Below are 21268 nucleotides of genomic sequence, written 5' to 3'. Positions count from 1 at the left end.
CTATACACCTCAGGGGGAAGGAGGTGACTATAGGAGGTGACTATACACCCCAGAGGGAAGGAGGTGACTATACACCCCAGAGGGAAGGAGGTGACTATACACCCCAGAGAGAAGGAGGTGACTATACACCTCAGAGTGAAGGAGGTGACTATACACCTCAGAGGGAAGGAGGTGACTATACACCCCAGAGGGAAGGAGGTGACTATACACCTCAGGGGAAAGGAGGTGACTATACACCCCAGAGGGAAGGAGGTGACTATACACCCCAGAGGGAAGGAGGTGACTATACACCCCAGAGAGAAGGAGGTGACTATACACCCCAGAGGGAAGGAGGTGACTATACACCCCAGAGGGAAGGGGGTGACTATACACCTCAGAGTGAAGGAGGTGACTATACACCTCAGAGGGAAGACAGATAGATACAAACACACACATACACACACAAACACAATACAGGTATTTGCTGTCTGGCTGGCTGAGCTTCTCCCTGTGGGTCACACTCTGAATCGACCGTGTTCCTCTCTGTAAGAGACAAATACTATGTTCATACTTTACCCCCTACTTTAAATCCTGTCTCTGCAATCAGAGGCAGTGTCACAAGCACCACCCTCCCTTCCTCTCTCTCTCCCTCCTTCCCTGTCTCCCTCCCTCTCTCTCTCCCTCCCTCCCTGTCCCTCTTTCTCGCTCTCCCTCCCTCTCTCCCTCTCTCCCTCCCTGTCCCTCTTTCTCGCTCTACCTCCCTCTCTCCCTCCTTCCTTCCCTCCTTCCCTCCGCTGACTAATTGCTTTTGTTAGATAGTACCCCATATTATTATAATTATTAGTATTTGATGGCCCCCTCCATATTTAGTTCTGACATAGATAGGTAAAACGTAAACACCTTAACAATTAAGAACAGTTTGGAATTTGATTTGGTATCTGACTTCATTAAGGAATGTTATGTTACCGCTGGTCTGGTCTCTCCCCTGTGAACGTAGAGAGTTTAATGTGGGGCCTAAGTGCAATTAGTGTGTGTGCTGTGTGTTGAGAGGGTGTGTATGAGGGTTTGTTGAGAGGGGACTGTGAGTGCATTAAGAGGGCCTTAGTTACAGTATCTTCCTTTGGCCTTGTCGAGGAGGGAGACACACACACACACACACACACACACACACACACACACACCACACACACACACACACACACACACACACACACACACACACACACACACACACACACACACACACACACACACACACACACACACACACACACACACACACACACACACACACACACTATGTTCCAGATCAGGGCTCTTGATCGATACTCTGTGACCTACTTTTGCATAAATTGTGAAGTGTCAGCCTCCTAATGAATGCTGCATTATAAATCAACTTCCATGGGCTTTATAAAAGGCTCTGCAGCAAACAACAGTCCCAACAAATCACGTTGTCCGCCAACACACGTGTGCACACCTGCCGGAAAACACACACACACACACACACACACACACACACACACACACACACACACACACACACACACACACACACACACACACACACACACGTAGACACATCACTCATATGCACTCACGCTAAAACACAGGTACACACACACTCACAAACACACACACGCACACATTGGTGGAAAAAGTACCCAATCGTCATAGTTGAGTAAAAGTAAAGATGCCTTAATAGAAAATGATTCAAGTAAAAGTGAAAGTCACCCAGTAAAATACTACTTGAGTAAAAGTCTAAAAGTTTCTGATTTTAAATGTACTTAAGTACAGTGGTGGAAAAAGTACTACATTTTCATACTTGAGTAAAAGTTTAAGTAAAAGCAAATGCTATACATCAAATTCCTTATATTAAGCAAACCAGGATCCACAATTTGTTCTTTTTATTTTATTTACAGATAGCCAGGGGCACACTCCAACACTCAGACATACAAATAATTTACAAAACGCAGTATTTGTGTTTAGTGAGTCCGCAGGTTAGAGACAGTAGGGATGACAATGCATTATATTTTAAAGGTGTTTGAATCAGACCATATTGCTGTCCTACCTGAGCATTCTAAATGTCAGGGAAAATGTAAGGAGAAAAAAGTAAGATTTTCTTGAGGAATGTAGTGAATTAAACATAAAAGGAAAATGTGTTAATATAAATAGTGAAGTAATGTACAGATACCACAAAAAATGACTTAAGTAGTAGTACATCAAACTTAAAGTACTTTACACCAACGCACACACACAGCACCTAACCTTCTCTCTCACATGCACACACACTAACCACGTAAAATCACACACACGCACACACACGCACACACACGCACACACACACACACACACACACACACACACACACACACACACACACACACACACACACACACACACACACACACACACACACACACACACACACACACACACACACACACTGTAGCACTTTCTCTCCTCACTCATATGCAGCCACTAACCTGACAGGGTCATCATACTGTCAGATTATTCAGAGCAGGACATTTCTAAAGATATCAGTAACTCATTTGAGTTTCTGTTATAATATTAACGTTTCCTTCTGAATTATTCACAGACCAGTTGAATTATTAAAATATGTATCCCGATGAATGTGTCTATTTTCTTTTTCTCTCTCTCGATCTTTCTTGATCTCTCTCTCTCTGTCTCAATTCAATTTAAGGGTCTTTATTGGCATGGGAAACACACGTTTACATTGTCAAAGCAAGTGAAATAGATAATAAACAAATGTGGAATAGAGACAAAGGAATAGAGACATTTCTTTTAATGATGTGCAAATAGTTAAAGTACAAAAGGGAAAATAAAAAAGCATAAATATGGGTTGAATTTACAATTCTTCACTGGTTGCCCTTGTGGCAAGAGATCACAAATAATGCTTTTGGCACACTGTGGTATTTCACCTAATAGATATGGGAATTAATCAAAATGTGATTTATTTTTTGAATTATTTGTGGATCTGTGTAATCTGAGGGAAATATGTGTCTCTAATATGGTCATATATCCTGGGGCTCTGTTTGTGTTTGTGAACAGAGCCCCAGGACCAGCTTGCTTATGGTGCTCTTCTCCAGATTTATCTCTCTGTAGGTGATGTCTTTGTTATGGAAGGTTTGCGAATTGCTTCCTTTTAGTTTGTTGTAGAATTTAACGGCTCTGTTCTGGATTTTTATAATTAGCGGGTATCAGCCAAATTCTGCTCTGCATGTGTTATTTGGTGTTTTACGTTGTACACGGGGGATATTTTGGCAGAATTCTGCATGCAGAGTCTCGATTTGATTTTTGTAAGTGGACCCCAGAGTTCACAACCACGAAGGGCAATGGGTTCTATAGGGAGGAGGTCAGAGAACTGGCAGTGTGGTGCCAGGACAACAACCTCTCCCTCAATGTGGGCAAGACAAAGGAGCTGATTGTGGACTACAGGTAAAGGAGGGCCGAACAGGCCCCCATTAACATCGACAGGGCTGTAGTGGAGCGGGTCGAGAAGTTCCTTGGTGTCCACATCACCAACAAACTAACATGGTCCAAACACACAAAGACAGTTGTGAAGAGGGCACGATAAAACCTTTTCCCCCTCAGGAGACTGAAAAGATTTGGCATGGGTCCCCAGATCATCAAAAAGTTCTACAGCTGCACCATCGAGAGCATACTGACTGGTTGCATCACTGCCTGGTATGGCAACTGCTTGGCATCTGACCGTAAGGCGCTACAGAGGGTAGTGCGTACGGCCAACTACATCACTGGGGCCAAGCTTCCTGCCATCCAGGACCTATATAATAATAGTGTCAGAGGAAAGCCCATAAAACTGTCAGAGACTCCAGTCACCCAAATCATAAACTGTTTTCTCTGCTACCGCACAGCAAGCGATACCGGAGCGCCAAGTCTTGGACCAAAAGGTTCCTTAACAGCTTCTACCCCCAAGCCATAAGACTGCTGAACAATTAATCAAATGGCCACCGGACTATTTACATTGACCCCCCCATTTGTTTTGTACACTGCTGCTAGGCTGTTTAATATCTATGCATAGTCACTTCACCCCCACCTACATGTACAGATGACCTCAACTAGCCTGTACTCCTGCACACTGACTCGGTACCGGTACCACCTGTATATAGCCTCGTTATTGTTATTTTATTGTGTTACTTTTATAATTTTTTACTTTAGTTTATTTGGTAAATATTTTCTTAACTCTTCTTGAGCTGCACTGTTGGTTAAGGGCTTGTAAGTAAGCATTTCACGGTAAAGTCTACACTTGTTTGATTTTATTTAATAACTGATTCAAGTATTTTTAGCCAGATCCTAATTGGTATGTCAAATTGTATGTTACTTTTAATGGTGTAGAAGGCCCTTCTTGCCTTGTCTCTGAGATCGTTCACAGCTTTGTGGAAGTTACCTGTGGTGCTGATGTTTAGGCCGAGGTATGTATCGTTTTTTTGTGTGCTCCCTCTCTCTCTCTCTCTCTCTCTCTCTCTCTCTCTCTCTCTCTCTCTCCCCCCTCTCTCTCTCTCATGCTCTCTAAGCATCATCAATGAATGCTTCTTCTTAAAGGCTATGCAGTACTTATACTTACAGCAGCGGCTTATGCAAGTCAGTCTTGTGCACATAGAATAACCAGAAACCACTACTAAATGTGGTCACAGAATACCAAGAAGGACTGTTTTTATTTGATCTGTGAATTCCAATTTTCTAGAGCGCACTAATATCATCCAGTATTTTCTGTGTGAGAGAACCTGCTACCAGTCAGTCTTACAGAGGTCCCTGTGGAATGTCTGTATTATATACAGACACTAGTGCATGTCTAACCAAGTAATTCACGTTTTAAGGCGCGTTGACATGTGTCTGTGGTTACTGAGTGAGCTATTTGTGAATGTGATATATATATATATATATATATTTGTTTGTTTTTTTTACAGATTTTACCCACGATTTAGAAATGTTATTCTATTATATCTGATTTATTAGTAGTTAAAGATTAGATCTAGTCTTTGTATCCTTCCTGAGCATTCTCTTTGTATTTCTTAATCTATACCATGTGATCATATATCCATATGGCATGCATATAATATATCCATCCACATACCCAGAATGCTTGGTTTTCCTCTGGCTCTGTGGATTTAGAATTTTCTCTGTGACAGATCGCTGGGTCTGAATGTGTAACAGGGGATGCCTTATGTTCTCATGCACGCTAACAGCAGAGCGAGAGAGAGAGGGAGATGGAGAGGGAGAGAGAAGGAGAGAGAGCAGTGTATCAGACAGATGGCATTTTATCTCCAACAGAACCATCCTGCATCACACACAGGTCTCCATGATAGCTACAGCTGCAGCTTCCAGACGATGACACAAGGCTGTGCACAGGATTGTGTCTGCTCTCCCCCCCTCCATCTCCAGACCTCTGTTATCAAAGCCTGTCTGTAAGGGACAGTTTTTTACCTCCTGCATGTATCATGTCAGCTGTCAAGAGTTGGTCTGTGAATACGGTCATACAGTGATTCCATACAGTGATGCAAAAGGTACGGTAAGCACTGACTGCACGGTGAAAAAGGGAGAAGAGGATCTCTCTCTCTCTCTCTCTCTCTCTCTCTCTCCAGCTACTGACATCCTGTGGTGAATATGTGTACTGCTTCAGATTCACAGAGTGGAACACTGTGTAGCATAGCACACCCATGTTTGGGTTTGGCAGGGTTGCAGTCCACTAGCGGTTCTGGGGGGGGGACCCCCTTGTGGCCCCCCTAAATGTGGAGTATGATATCATTTTTACATAACTAATGCCTGCAATGCAGTGAAGAAAACGATATGACAACAATAACGTCTAATGTAACTGGCCCCTCTAACAGTACAACTGTCCCCAGCTTGGCCCACCCCAGTTGAAATGGTCTAGAACCGCCACTGTTGCAGTCGCATGATGACTCATCCTGAATTTAATTCCATTTAATTCCTCGCCTCTATCGATCGCTCCATACCTACCATCCTAGAAGTTGTTTGTGCTGATGTCAAAATTACGTGATTCATGATTGGTGTACACAACCTCTAGTCCAACCCATCGGTTCCTGGGACCAATCAGAATGGTCAGAATGTGTTCGCATTCTGGAAGTCATCGAGGAGGAAAGCAAATCCAGACTCATGGTGGAGAAGAGACGTTAGTAGGCATGGCGTTTGGCCGGAGCCATGAGGATGGGTATCCAGGGCTCTGCAGCCCATGCGAGGGTATCCAGGGCCCGGCCCCTGGCTAAAAGACCCGGTGGTCGGGCTGTTTTTAGCCATTATCAGCCTGTCTCTCTCTATAAGGGCTGACTTGCTCCAAGTTAGAGTTAAAGCTTATTGCCTTAATAAAGCTTATTGCCTTATTGCCTTATTGATCGATCCAGTCATTGAACTGATGTGAATGTACACTGTACCATGGGGGAGGATGATGAGGATAATGATGAAGGGGACATTTCCAAGGGGTATTTCTGATGAATAGTTCCTAGACTAGCTTTTCTAGCTGTTGATATGTCTTATAATCATAATGTATCACTGGCTTGGTTGGTGTCTCCTAGTTCTCCCCAGTTTGACACTTTAAATAGCAACACTCTGCCATTGTGCTATTAGACGCCCTTTGTACAGAGATTTAGTCACTTGATCGTTTTGCCTCAGCTGTTTGTGCCTGTGCCAGATTCTCCTTCTGACAGCGTGCCTTTAAGCATCCAGCAATTATCACCGTTTGCTACGGAAATGCCTATTTAAGCTACTTTGTAAAGGCTTGACTTTCTTTCGGGGGGGTTGTTTGTGCCGAACATAATTTCTTTAAGTTAAGATTGAGAGGGAGCAGGGAGAGAGGGAGCACGGGAAGGAGGGAACAGGGAGGGAGGGAGACAGGGAGGGAGGGAGCAGATATGGAGGGAGCAGGGGAAGGAGGGAACAGGGAGGGAGCAGGGATGGAGGGAACAGGGAAAGAGGGAACAGGGAGGGAGAGAGCAGGAATGGAGGGAGCAGGTGAAGGAGGGAATAGGGAGAGAGAGAGAGCAGGGATGGAGGGAGCAGGGAGGGAGCAGGGGATGGAGAGATCAGAGAGAGGGAGCAGGGATGGAGGGAGCAGGGAAAGGAGGGAACAGGGAGGGAGGGAGCAGGGATGGAAGGACCAGGGAAAGAGAAAGCGGGGAGGGAGGGACCAGGGAAAGAGAAAGCAGGGAGGGAGCAGGGGATGGAGAGATCAGAGAGAGGGAGCAGGGATGGAGGGAGCAGGGAAAGGAGGGAACAGGGAGGGAGGGAGCAGGGATGGAAGGACCAGGGAAAGAGAAAGCGGGGAGGGAGGGACCAGGGAAAGAGAAAGCAGGGAGGGAGCAGGGGATGGAGAGATCAGAGAGAGGGAGCAGGGATGGAGTGAGCAAGGAGGGAGGGAGCAGGGATGGAGCAGTGGATGGAGCAGAGCAGCGGAGGGAGAGAGCAGGCAGGGAGGGAGGGAGCAGGGATGGAAGGAACAGGGATGGAGCAGGGTTGAGGGACCAGGGGAGGGAGGGAACAGGGGAGAGAGGGAGTAGGGAGGGAGGGAACAGGGGAGAGAGGGAGTAGGTAAGGAGGGAGCAGGGGAGAGAGGGGGCAGGGGAGAGAGGGAGCAGGGGATGGAGGGAGCAGGGGAGAGAGGGAGTAGTGATGGAAAGAACTGAGGGAGAGAGGGATCAGGGGAGAGAGGCAGCAGGGGAGAGAGGAAGTAGGGATGGAGAGGGAGGGAGAGAGCTGCTGGCTCTGAAACAGCTACAGTCTAGCTGCAGGGCTTACATGAAGTAACCTGGTGTAAATCAAGATGAAACGGTTTGGCTCCCAGTCAACAGTTGGAACTAGCGCTTGAGCCATAGTGCCATTGTGATCATTCACTGTTGTTGCACTTGTTCCACTGCCCTTCTCCTTCCCCTGTTTCTACCCCATTACACTGGAATTGGCTTTGGTGGAGGCAGGGAGGCAGCACAAGGAACAGGCCCAGGGCTGATGGAGACAACACAAGGAACAGGCCCAGGGCTGATGGAGACAACACAAGGAACAGGCCCAGGGCTGATGGAGACAACACAAGGAGCAGGCTCAGGGCTGATGGAGACAATACAAGGAACAGGCCCAGGGCTGATGGAGACAACACAAGGAACAGGCCCAGGGCTGATGGAGACAACACAAGGAGCAGGCTCAGGGCTGATGGAGGCAACACAAGGAACAGGCCCAGGGCTGATGGAGGCAACACAAGGAGCAGGCCCAGGGCTGATGGAGGCAACACAAGGAACAGGCCCAGGGCTGATGGAGGCAACACAAGGAACAGGCCCAGGACTGATGGAGGCAACACAAGGAGCAGGCCCAGGGCTGATACAAAGTGTAGGGTATTATATGATGCTGTAGTGGTCACGTCTAGGGAATGGGGTCATGGAGCTACACATGACCTTTTACAGTAGACTAGTCAAGTTTAACTGCAATTTTAATAACACAAACTTGTTTACAGTTAAAATAATTATTCAAGTGTCAATTTGATTTTAGTAATATGACCTGTGACAAACATCATCAGAAGGTTCCTGTAGGATAAAGTGTAAGTGGTATCAGGATCCACGGCAGACATCTTTGTTGCTGTAGGAAAAGGGTGTTACCCGCTGCTCTCCGATGACCCAGATGAATCTCTTAAAGTGAAGTATTTCCACACCTTGGTGTAATCCACTTATCCCAATTTCCCCAATTAGACCTCAAAACCACTTGTCAGATTTTTTTTCTCCATAATAATTTAGGTATAAAAATCACCACGGAAACCCTTTGATGTTCGGTGGTTGCCGACACGTTGCTATGCTGCAGAGCTGAGGCCGGTTACAGTAGCTGCTGTGGAGATGTTTACCCCTCAGGAGTTAGCGGTTCATCTCTCTCCCTGCATTACATCCCACCCAGGGGGTGTTTGATGATAGTCGTGATAGGGAGACTAACGCTTCACAGGTAGAAAGGTGTATCATTGTGATGATGTACTGCCACAGCGTATACAGTGCCTTGCAAAAGTATTCAGACCCTTGGATTTCTTCACATTTTATTGTGTTACAAAGTATGATTCAAATGTAATTGTAATTTTTTTGGTCAACAATCTACACAAAATAAAAATTCATAAAAATTCTATAACTGCCACTGAACAAAAATATAAACGCAACATATAAAGTGTTGGTCCCATGTTTCATGAAATAAAAGATTGCAGAAATATTCCATACACACAAAAATCATATTTCTCTTAAGTTTTGTGCAAAAAATTGTTTATATCACTGTTAGTGAGAATTTCTCTGTTACCAAGACAATCCATCAACCTGACAGCTGTTGCATATCAAAAAGCTTATTAAACAGCATGATCATTACACAGGTGCACCTTGTGCTGGGGACAATAAAAGGCCACTCTAAAATGTGCAGTTTCGTCACACAACACAATGCCACAGATGTCTCAAATTTGGAGGGAGCGTGCAATTGGCATGCTGAGCTGTTGCCAGTGAATTTAATGTTAATTTCTCTACCATGAGCTGCCTCCAACATCATTTTAGAGAATTTGGTAGTACGTCTAACCGGCTTCACTACCGCAGACCACGTGTAACCACGCCAGCCAAGGACCTCCACATCTGGCTTCTTCATCTGGGGGATCATCTGAGACCAGACACCCGGACAGCTGATGAAACTGTGGGTTTGCATAACCAAATAATTACTGCAGAAACTGTCAGAAATTGTCTCAGGGAAGCTCATATTTTTGCTTGTCGTCCTCACCAGGGTCTTAAAGTGACTGCAGTTGGGCGTCGTGGGCAAATGCTCAACTTCGATGGCCACTGGCATGCTGGAGAAGTGTGCTCTTCATGGATGAATCTCGATTTCAACAGTACCGGGCAGATGGCAGACAGTGTTTAAGACATCGTGTGGGCGAGCGGTTTGCTGATGTCAACATTGTGAACAGGTGGTGTTGGGGTTATGGTATGGGCAGCCGTAAGCTACAGACAACGAACACAATTGCATTTTATCGATGGAAATTTCAATGAACAGAGATGCCGTGACGAGATGCTGAGGCACATTGTCGTGCCATTCATCCACCGCCATCACCTCATGTTTTAGCAGGATAATGCACTGCCCCATGTCACAAGGATCTGTTCACAATTCCTGGAAGCTGAAAATGTCCCAGTTCTTCCATGGCTTGCATACTCACCAGACATGTCACCCATTGAGCATGTTTGGGATGCTCTGGATTGACGTGTACGACAGCGTGTTCCAGTTCCCGCCAATATCCAGCAACTTCGCACGGCCATTGAAGAGGAGTGGGACAACATTCCACAGGCCACAATCAACAGCCTGATCAATTCTATTCGAAGGAGATGTGTCACGCTGCATGAGGCAACTGTTGGGCACACCAGATACTGACTGGTTTTCAGATCCACGCCCCTACTTTTTTAAAGGTATTTGTGACCAACAGATGCATATCTGTATTCCCAGTCATATGAAATCCATAGATTAGGTAGGGCCTAATTAATCTATTTCATTTCACTGATTACCTTGTAAACTGTAACTTTGTAAAATCTTTGACATTTTTGCATGTTGTGTTTATAGGTGTGTAGAATGAGTAGGTGTGTCTAATCTTTTAACTGGCGCTGTATCCAAAAGTCTTCCACTTTTGACATTACAGAGTATTTTGTGTAGATTGACAGAATGTTACAAGTACATACATTTTAATCCTACTTTGTAACACAATAAAACGTGAAGGAATCCAATGGGTCTGAGTACTCATGCAAGGGCACTGTAGCTTCATGGCGTTTTATAGGCTACTGTATCTAAGGCTATAGTCTAGCACATTACGACACTTTCCTCACTGAGCAAAAGAAAAACTGTCCTGCTATTCTTTTGATAAAAATTCTATTAATTCACTTACCCACATAACAGGATTTTCCATTTTTTTCTGATGATTAATAGGCCCTGTGTGTTTGGCATGGTGCTTAGTGTTCTATGGTATGGTTTCACCATGTCACCATGATAATATCTACAGTATAAGGTGAAATATAGCCGTTCACTAGCTCAAGGATTAAGACAGTATCACAGAGAACATTGCACTCCTCTTAATTTAGTGACGTCCAGTGGTTTACCACCTGTGGTGCTCAAATGAATGACTCGTGATTAGAGGGTCAAGCTCTTTCAAGCCCAAATTATACATCGACATGGGAACAAATACGTACTTTAACAGTGGTTATTTTGGGGACAATTTTGTACACTGCAAGCGAGAATAGGAAATGGAATAGAATAGAACTATAATTAGCCTACAGTGTAAAATGACAGATTCTAACCAGGCATATATAGAGATGGCTACAAGTTGATGTGTCCTTTCGGTGTCAGGTCCTGTTAGCGTAGTCTTTAGCTAAACTACCCCTTCCTGTCCCTGTGATATGACGTCATGTCTCTCCCCATTTTCTAACGATGATCCGGTGAAACAGTGTGTAAGATGGGACTGGGTCTTCCAGGTACAATCAAGGTCCTGTTTGCATAGCCTAAATCCTCTTTATCCTGTCCCTGTGATTCTATGGTGTCGTCTCTGTGATTATATGGTGTCACCCCTGTTTGTACAGTAGTTCCCCTGGATGATGCGGTGGAACAGAAATCCCCTCTGGTGTCATTAGGCCTGGCAGGGCCACAACAGGGTGAGGTGATCTTGCAGCTGTACCCTCCCTCTATCAGACTAACCCCTATCCCTACCCTAACCTTAACCATCCCTCCATCAGCCTAACCCCTAACCCTAACCCCTAACCTTAACCATCCCTCCATCAGACTAACCCCTATCCCTAACCCCTAACCCTAACCATCCCTCTATCAGACTAACCCCTATCCCTAACCCCTAACCCTAACCATCCCTCTATCAGCCTAACCCCTATCCCTAACCCCTAACCTTAACCATCCCTCTATCAGCCTAACCCCTATCCTTAACCCCTAACCTTAACCGTCCCTCTATCAGCCTAACCCCTATCCCTAACCCCTAACCCTAACCATCCCTCCATCAGACTAACCCCAATCCCTAACCCCTGACCCTAACCATCCCTCCATCAGACTAACCCCTATCCCTAACCCCTAACCTTAACCGTCCCTCCATCAGACTAACCCCTATCCCTAACCCCTAACCCTAACCATCCCTCCATCAGACTAACCCCTAACCTTAACCGTCCCTCTATCAGCCTAACCCTTATCCCTAACCCCTAACCCTAACCATCCCTCCATCAGACTAACCCCTATCCCTAACCCCTATCCCTAACCCCTAACCTTAACCGTCCCTCCATGAGACTAACCCCTATCCCTAACCCCTAACCCTAACCATCCCTCCATCAGACTAACCCCTAACCTTAACCGTCCCTCCATCAGACTAACCCCTATCCCTAACCCCTAACCCTAACCATCCCTCCATCAGACTAACCCCTATCCCTAACCCCTAACCCTAACCATCCCTCCATCAGACTAACCCCTAACCCTAACCGTCCCTCCATCAGACTAACCTCTATCCCTAACCCCTAACCCTAACCGTCCCTCCATCAGACTAATCCCAATCCCTAACCATCCCTCCATCAGACTAACCCCAATCCCTAACCCCTAAACCTAACCATCCCTCCATCAGACTAACCCCTATCCCTAACCCCTAACCCTAACCGTCCCTCCATCAGACTAACCCCTAACCCTAACCATCCCTCCATCAGACTAACCCCTATCCCTAACCCCTAACCTTAACCGTCCCTGCATCAGACTAACCCCTATCCCTAACCCCTAACCCTAACCATCCCTCCATCAGACTAACCCCTATCCCTAACCCCTAACCCTAACCATCCCTCCATCAGACTAACCCCTAACCTTAACCATCCCTCCATCAGACTAACCCCTATCCCTAACCCCTAACCCTAACCATCCCTCCATCAGACTAACCCCTAACCCTAACCGTTCCTCCATCAGACTAACCCCTAACCCTAACCATCCCTCCATCAGACTAACCCCTAACCCTAACCTTCCCTCCATCAGACTAACCCCTAACCCTAACCTTCCGTCCATCAGACTAACCCCTAACCCCTAACCCCTAACCCTAACCGTCCCTCCATCAGACTAACCCCTAACCCTAACCATCCCTCCATCAGACTAACCCCTAACCCCTAACCATAACTATCCCTCCATCAGACTAACCCCTAACCCTAACCGTCCCTCCATCAGACTAACCCCTACCCCTAACCCTAACCGTCCCTCCATCAGACTAACCCCTAACCTCTAACCCCTAACCCTAACCGTCCCTCCATCAGACTAACCCCTAACCTTAACCGTCCCTCCATCAGACTAACCCCTAAACCCTAACCCCTAACCGTCCCTCCATCAGACTAACCCCTATCCCTAACCCCTAACCTTAACCGTCCCTCTATCAGCCTAACCCCTAACCCTAACCGTCCCTCCATCAGACTAACCCCTATCCCTAACCCCTAACCTTAACCGTCCCCCTATCAGCCTAACCCCTAATCCTAACCATCCCTCCATCAGACTAACCCCTATACCTAACCCCTAACCTTAACCATCCCTCCATCAGACTAACCCCTATCCCTAACTGTCCCTCCATCAGACTAACCCCTAACTGTCCCTCCATCAGACTAACCCCTAACCCTAACCCCTAACCATCCCTCCATCAGACTAACCCCTAGCCCCTAACCATAACTATCCCTCCATCAGACTAACCCCTAACCCTAACCGTCCCTCCATCAGACTAACCCTAATCCTCCCTCCCTCCCTCCATAACCCTTAACCCCTACCACTAACCCTCCTTCCATCAGCCTAACCCCTAACCATAACCCCTAACCATAACCCCTAACCCTCCCTCCATCAGCCAAACCCCTAACCCTCCCATCATCCCTGAAAGTGAATGATAACAAAAACAGACTCTTATCCCCAGGGACTAAGGACCAGGGACTAATGGACAGGGACTAAGGACCAGGGGGACTCATTGACATGGGCTAAGGACCAGGGATTAAGGCACATGGACTAAGGACCAGGGATTAAGGGACAGGGACTAAGGACCAGGGACTAATGGACTGGGACTAAGGACCAGGGGGACTCATTGACATGGGCAAAGGACCAGGGATTAAGGCACATGGACTAAGGACCAGGGATTAAGGGACAGGGACTAAGGACCAGGGACTAAGGACCCAGATCTAAGGACCAGGGACTAAGGCCCAGGAACTAAGGGACTAAGGGAATGAGGACCAGGAGCTAAAGACCAGGGATTCAGGGACTAAGGACCAGGGACTAAGGGACAGGGACTTAGCCTGCCCCGGGAGAGGAACTGGGTGCTCTGGCCCTCCATAGGCATCAGTGTGAGAATGTGAATGTGTTTGTGTGTGAGCCTGCGCCTGTGCATGCAAGTGTGTGTTGTGAGGTGGTGGGGTTAAATAGATAGATGATGGACAGAAATCCAAAGTGAAAACAGTAGGTGCCATGTTCTGAGCCTGTTATGACACTTTTATGACAATTAAAAAGTGAATATAGACAGATATACATTCTATAGATATAGAATACTCAATAAGTTATGACACCTTTTTTTTTATTACTATTTTCTACATAGTAGAATAATAGTGAAGACATCAAAACTATGAAATAAAACATATTGAATCATGTAGTAACCAAAACATTGTTAACCAAATTAAAATATATTCTATATTTGAGATTCTTCAAATAGCTGCCTTTTGCCTTGATGACACATTTGCACACTCTTGGCATTCTCTCAACCAGCTTCATGAGGTAGTCACCTGGAATGCATTTCAATTAACAGGTGTGCCTTCTTAAAAGTTAATTTGTGGAATTTCTTTCCTTCTTAATGCGTTTGAGGCAATCAATTGTGTTGTGACAAGGTAGGGGTGGTATACAGAAGATAGCCCTATTTGGTAAAAGACCAAGTCCATATTATGGCAAGAACAGCTCAAATAAGCAAAGAGAAATGACAGTCCATCATTTCTTTAAGACATGAAGGTCAGTCAATATGGAACATTTCAAGAACTTTTAAAGTTTCTTCAAGTGCAGTTGCAAAAACCATCAAGTGCTATGATAAAACTGGCTCTCATGAGGACCACCACAGGAATGGAAGAACCAAATGTTCTTCTGCTGCAGAGGATAAGTTCATTAGAGTTACCAGCCTCAGAAATTGCAGCCCAAATAAATGCTTCACAGAGTTCAAGTAACAGACACATCTCAACATCAACTGTTCAGAGGAGACTGTGAATCAGACCTTCGTTGGTCAAATTGCTGCAAAGAAACCAATACTAAAGGACACCAATAATAAGAAGAGACTTGCTTGGGCCAAGAAACACTATTTTAAGAAACGCTATTTTAAGAATCTCAAATATAAAATATATTTTGATTTGTTTAACACGTTTTTGGTTACTACATGATTCCATGTGTTATTTCATAGTTTGGATGTCTTCACTATTATTTTACAATATAGAAAATAGTAAAAAATAAAGAAAAACCCTTGAATGAGTAGATGTTGTAAAACCTTTGACCGATAGTGTACATTATGTAGAAATTATGTTGATGTTTGCTTTGCAGACTTTTATAATACATTACACTGTATAGGCATCAGTCAATCAATCAGATTTTCATATTCTGGGACGTTACAAGAAACCACACATTTACCCATATATATTCTGTACGAACACAGAGCGTACCTGCGCTACAGGTAATCTCACTGGATTAACGGACACTGCTGCCGCAGAACGAATTACCACAGTGTTGGCAACATTGTGTCCCCCAGAGTGAACCCCATGTCACTCTCTCTCCCCAGCAACATTACTCAACAAGCCCCGACTGTTATGTGGATGCAGTGAACCCCATGTCACTCTCTCCCCAGCGACATTACTCAACAAGCCCCGACTGTTATGTGGATGCAGTGAACCCCATGTCACTCTCTCTCCCCAGCAACATTACTCAACAAGCCCCGACTGTTATGTGGATGCAGTGAACCCCATGTCACTCTCTCCCCAGCAACATTACTCAACAAGCCCCGACTGTTATGTGGATGCAGTGAACCCCATGTCACTCTCTCCCCAGCAACATTACTCAACAAGCCCCGACTGTTATGTTGATGCTGTGTTGTCTTAGTGTTAATGATCCAACCAGTACAGAATTGGCCTGAGCAATACAGTAATACAGCCAGCCCAGCCCTTTATTCTGCACCCATGGGGGCTAACTAAGATAACTACAATAATAATAGCACTGGGGCAATTCTATTTGCTATTTTTTGCTATTTTGTCATTTATTTCTGTCAAAGAACTTGCATTTTACAAATGAATTTGTTTAAAGGGCACAGTCATTATGAGGAGGCCACAGAAAGGCTAGCTGGCCCCATGCTCGTGGTGGCCCACTTGCACTTCTTCCTTAAAGCATTAGTGTTTGCAGAATGTCATCTCTCTGGCGTGTGAAAGCCGTTGTCCCCTTTCTCCTTAACATCGCAGATCCAGAAGCGTTACATTTCCCATCAACATGGCTCCAGTGATGTCGCTGCATTATTCAAAAGCACGCCCCCGAATTAAAATCTTTTTGTTTTGGTCCCGTGTTAATGAAATATTCATGCGGAGGGGGGCCACATTGCTCTCACCTTTTAACTCCCTGAGACTCTGTAGAGAAGAGCAGCTCTGAGCTACTGAGCCCCTGGATGCATCATTAGAACACAAGCTCGGGGGCTACAAACCTACTTTACATGTTTGATTAACTTTTTAAACGAATTATCATCACAGGATGTCCCTATTGCTCCCCTTCAGAAAGCCTATGAGATCATAGAGTAGCTTGTAGACATTGAGACATGGAGACATGGAGACATGTCTACAGTCACAGAATGCAAATGATCACGCCGACTGTAACTCAGGCTTGTCTGGTCTGCAGGGGTGGGCGGGTGGCATGGGCTGGGTTGGAAATGGTTAACTTGTCTTTCTTCTGTCCATTTTTACACATTTACTATGTTTGCGGGTACATGAAAACAACCGAATGGAACATGATCATATGATATAGGACGTGGTGAATTGCTCTCGGAGGATACTCTTAGCATGGTAAAATCGTCCATTAGTGAGGTTTAGTGGTGGTGTCGTTTGGGCTGAACACCTTGGTTCTCTCCATACTCTATCAGAGCATCTATGGGAAGACAACCATGTTTACTGTACATACAGTACCGTAGAGCATGCTGTCAGATGTGTTACTGTTGTCTGACAGCTGGTATATATTAAACATGATCTGATTTAGAAAATGTAGTATTTCTTAAGATCTGTTTAAAGAAATACTACACAAAATATATATATTTGAGAATTTTGTTCGCTAGTCAGCAGGCAAGTGTACTTTCTAACAGTGGACTAATGAATGAAAGACTAAAATAGAGTTTTTCATAGTAATCCTTTAAAGAAAGGTGACTTTTTCATCATCATCATCATCACCATGAATGACATTGACTTTTGGTCTCCTCTTGACCACAAATGTCAAATAGTGGTCAGTAATGCCAGTCGTACAGGCCCAGCACCAATGCTTCATGGAGCACCATTAGTTTGCCATTTCTATGATTCTAAGATAAAGGAACATTAAGCTCAGCATCTTAAATAGAATAGCCTGTTCCTGTGGTCTTTCATTGTAGTAACACTCTGGGTTCAAAGACTGGAGTTACCAATGGAGGTTCATCTAAAAATAAAACCCTGTGGTGTGTGTGTGTGTGTGTGTGTGTGTGTGTGTGTGTGTGTGTGTGTGTGTGTGTGTGTGTGTGTGTGTGTGTGTGTGTGTGTGTGTGTGTGTGTGTGTGTGTGTGTGTGGTGTGTGTGTGTGTGTGTGTGTGTGAAGACATACACTATACAGGTGACACAGACTGGTCCTTGGTGGTTTCTACTGGAGGTTTCACAATCGTTCTGTAAAGTCTCGAAATAATGAAAGCCAAGGCATCTGCCTGGTGCTGTAACACAGCCAGGGCCAAACAGCCTCCTTTCTGCAGACAGAGGTCTGGTGCTGTAACACAGCCAGGACCAAACAGCCTCCTTTCTGCAGACAGAGGTCTGGTGCTGTAACACAGCCAGGACCAAACAGCCTCCTTCCTGCAGACAGAGGTCTGGTGCTGTAACACAGCCAGGACCAAACAGCCTCCCATCTGCAGACAGAGGTCTGGTGCTGTAACACAGCCAGGACCAAACAGCCTCCTATCTGCAGTCAGAGGTCTTCTGCTGTAAGACAGCCAGGACCAAACAGCCTCCTATCTGCAGACAGAGGTCTGGTGCTGTAACACAGCCAGGACCAAACAGCCTCCTTTCTGCAGACAGAGGTCTGGTGCTGTAACACAGCCAGGACCAAACAGCCTCCTTTCTGCAGACAGAGGTCTGGTGCTGTAACACAGCCAGGACCAAACAGCCTCCCATCTGCAGACAGAGGTCTGGTGCTGTAACACAGCCAGGACCAAACAGCCTCCCATCTGCAGACAGAGGTCTGGTGCTGTAACACAGCCAGGACCAAACAGCCTCCTTTCTGCAGACAGAGGTCTGGTGCTGTAACACAGCCAGGACCAAACAGCCTCCTTTCTGCAGACAGAGGTCTGGTGCTGTAACACAGCCAGGACCAAACAGCCTCTTATCTGCAGACAGAGGTCTGGTGCTGTAACACAGCCAGGACCAAACAGCCTCCCATCTGCAGACAGAGGTCTGATGCTGTAACACAGCCAGGACCAAACAGCCTCCCATCTGCAGACAGAGGTCTGGTGCTGTAACACAGCCAGGACCAAACAGCCTCCTTTCTGCAGACAGAGGTCTGGTGCTGTAACACAGCCAGGACCAAACAGCCTCCTATCTGCAGTCAGAGGTCTGGTGCTGTAACACAGCCAGGACCAAACAGCCTCCTATCTGCAGACAGAGGTCTGGTGCTGTAACACAGCCAGGACCAAACAGCCTCCTATCTGCAGACAGAGGTCTGGTGCTGTAACACAGCCAGGACCAAACAGCCTCCTTTCTGCAGACAGAGGTCTGGTGCTGTAACACAGCCAGGACCAAACAGCCTCCCATCTGCAGACAGAGGTCTGGTGCTGTAACACAGCCAGGACCAAACAGCCTCCTTTCTGCAGACAGAAGTCTGGTGCTGTAACACAGCCAGGACCAAACAGCCTCCTATCTACAGACAGAGGCAACACATATTCATTCATTTATTCAAACGTTTCTAATATCGGCCAAAACATCCTTAGGCACATAGCACACTAATCTGCTTTTTCTAAATTTCACAGAAGTTGAAAAAGACAAGCGTAGCAGGCATGCTAATACTTATAGCTACAAACAACCTGTCTCTCAGTTTTTTTTACTGCTACTAAAAAGGCTGCTTACACATTGTGAAAACAACAACTTTCTCAATTTCCTTTTAATCTGTAGCCAGGAGCTTCTGGTTAGTGTAGCAACAGAGGGTGATGGTTCATTCAGCTGTAGCGATGGCCTTTTTCCTTCATCAGGCTTTAAGGGCCAAGCCGGGCAGTCATGTAATGGGTTTTAAGATCAAAATATTTTTGTGTATCATTTTAAATTATATTTTTGGGGGTTTGGGTCAGGCATATGCACAAAGATCAAACCAATGAAGAAGAATCGTATTAGAATCAAAATAATGAACAGGACTTTGTAGATTTGCCCACCAAACCCCTCTTGTACTCGTCGTCCCTTAAAGACAATCCAGTCTACATCCCCATGTGTCTGTCACTTTCAACACCAGGGTTGGGGGTTCAATTCCCAAGGGGGACCAGTATGAAAATGTATGCAGTCTGGATAAGACTAAAATGTATTGTGAACATATTATTTTACGCTGTTCACATGCCCTTCCTGTTTCCCAGGTCACTGAATACTGAATGTGTAGTTGTCACTAAACACTGTAAGGACAGTAGGGGATAGATTATTTATCTTGCCCAATAATCGCCACATTGTGCATGTACTATTCTCCCATTAAAACTATTTATCACAAAATGTATCACTCTGACTGAGACTACTGTCGGTGCCACTTGGCTGGTTGATTGCAACAAATAGACCAGGGGAGTCTCTTCTCCGCATACAGATCATACCTTATCAGGACGTGTGTCTCAAGTCTCACTGTCTCAAGTCTCACTGTCAAAGGGACACTGTCTCAAGTCTCACTGTCTCCAGTCTCACTTTCTCGAGTCTCACTGTCTCAATGGACAATGTCTCAAGTCTCACTGTCTCCAGTCTCACTTTCTCGAGTCTCACTGTCTCAAGGGACAATGTCTCAAGTCTCACTTTCTCAAGTGTCACTGTCTCCAGTCTCACTTTCTCGAGTCTCACTGTCTCAAGTCTCACTGTCAAAGGGACACTGTCTCAAGTCTCACTGTCTCCAGTCTCACTTTCTCGAGTCTCACTTTCTCAAGTCTCACTGTCTCAAGTCTCACTGTCTCCAGTCTCACTTTCTCGAGTCTCACTTTCTCAAGTCTCACTGTCTCCAGTCTCACTGTCTCAAGTCTCACTGTCAAAGGGACACTGTCTCAAGTCTCACTGTCTCCAGTCTCACTTTCTCGAGTCTCACTGTCTCAAGGGACAATGTCTCAAGTCTCACTGTCTCCAGTCTCACTTTCTCGAGTCTCACTGTCTCCAGTCTCACTGTCTCCAGTCTCACTGTCTCAAGTCTCACTGTCAAAGGGACACTGTCTCAAGTCTCACTGTCTCCAGTCTCACTTTCTCAAGTCTCACTGTCTCAAGGGACAATGTCTCAAGTCTCACTGTCTCCAGTCTCACTTTCTCGAGTCTCACTGTCTCAAGGGACAATGTCTCAAGTCTCACTGTCTCCAGTCTCACTTTCTCGAGTCTCACTGTCTCAAGGGACAATGTCTCAAGTCTCACTTTCTCAAGTGTCACTGTCTCTAGTCTCACTTTCTCAAGTCTCACTGTTTCCAGTCTCACTGTTTCCAGTCTCACTTTCTCAAGTCTCACTGTCTCAAGTCTCACTTTCTCAAGTCTCACTGTCTCAAGTCTCACTGTCTCAAGGGACACTACCTTAATGGACACTTCAAACAGTCAACCAGTTCTAGGGGCTGAGAGTCACACTAGCTTTAATGGTATTGTTCTGGCTTTGAGTAGCCTGCTAAGTCATTTGCTTGTGATGATGTTGATGCTCTCACGCCACAGTCAGATGTGCCAGGTTCAAAAGACTAGTAAATACACACTGCTTTGATCTAAGACCAAGATACAGGCCTGGATTGAAACGCTGTGTATTTACTAGCTAATGAAAGGTAGCAGCAATCATGTGT

The sequence above is a fragment of the Salmo salar genome, chromosome 27, assembly GCF_965601325.2.
Source record: "Salmo salar chromosome 27, fSalSal1, whole genome shotgun sequence".
NCBI classification, from domain to species: Eukaryota; Metazoa; Chordata; class Actinopteri; order Salmoniformes; family Salmonidae; genus Salmo; species Salmo salar.
The sequence above is the reverse complement of the archived record's forward strand: the minus strand, read 5'-3'. Positions refer to the sequence as shown.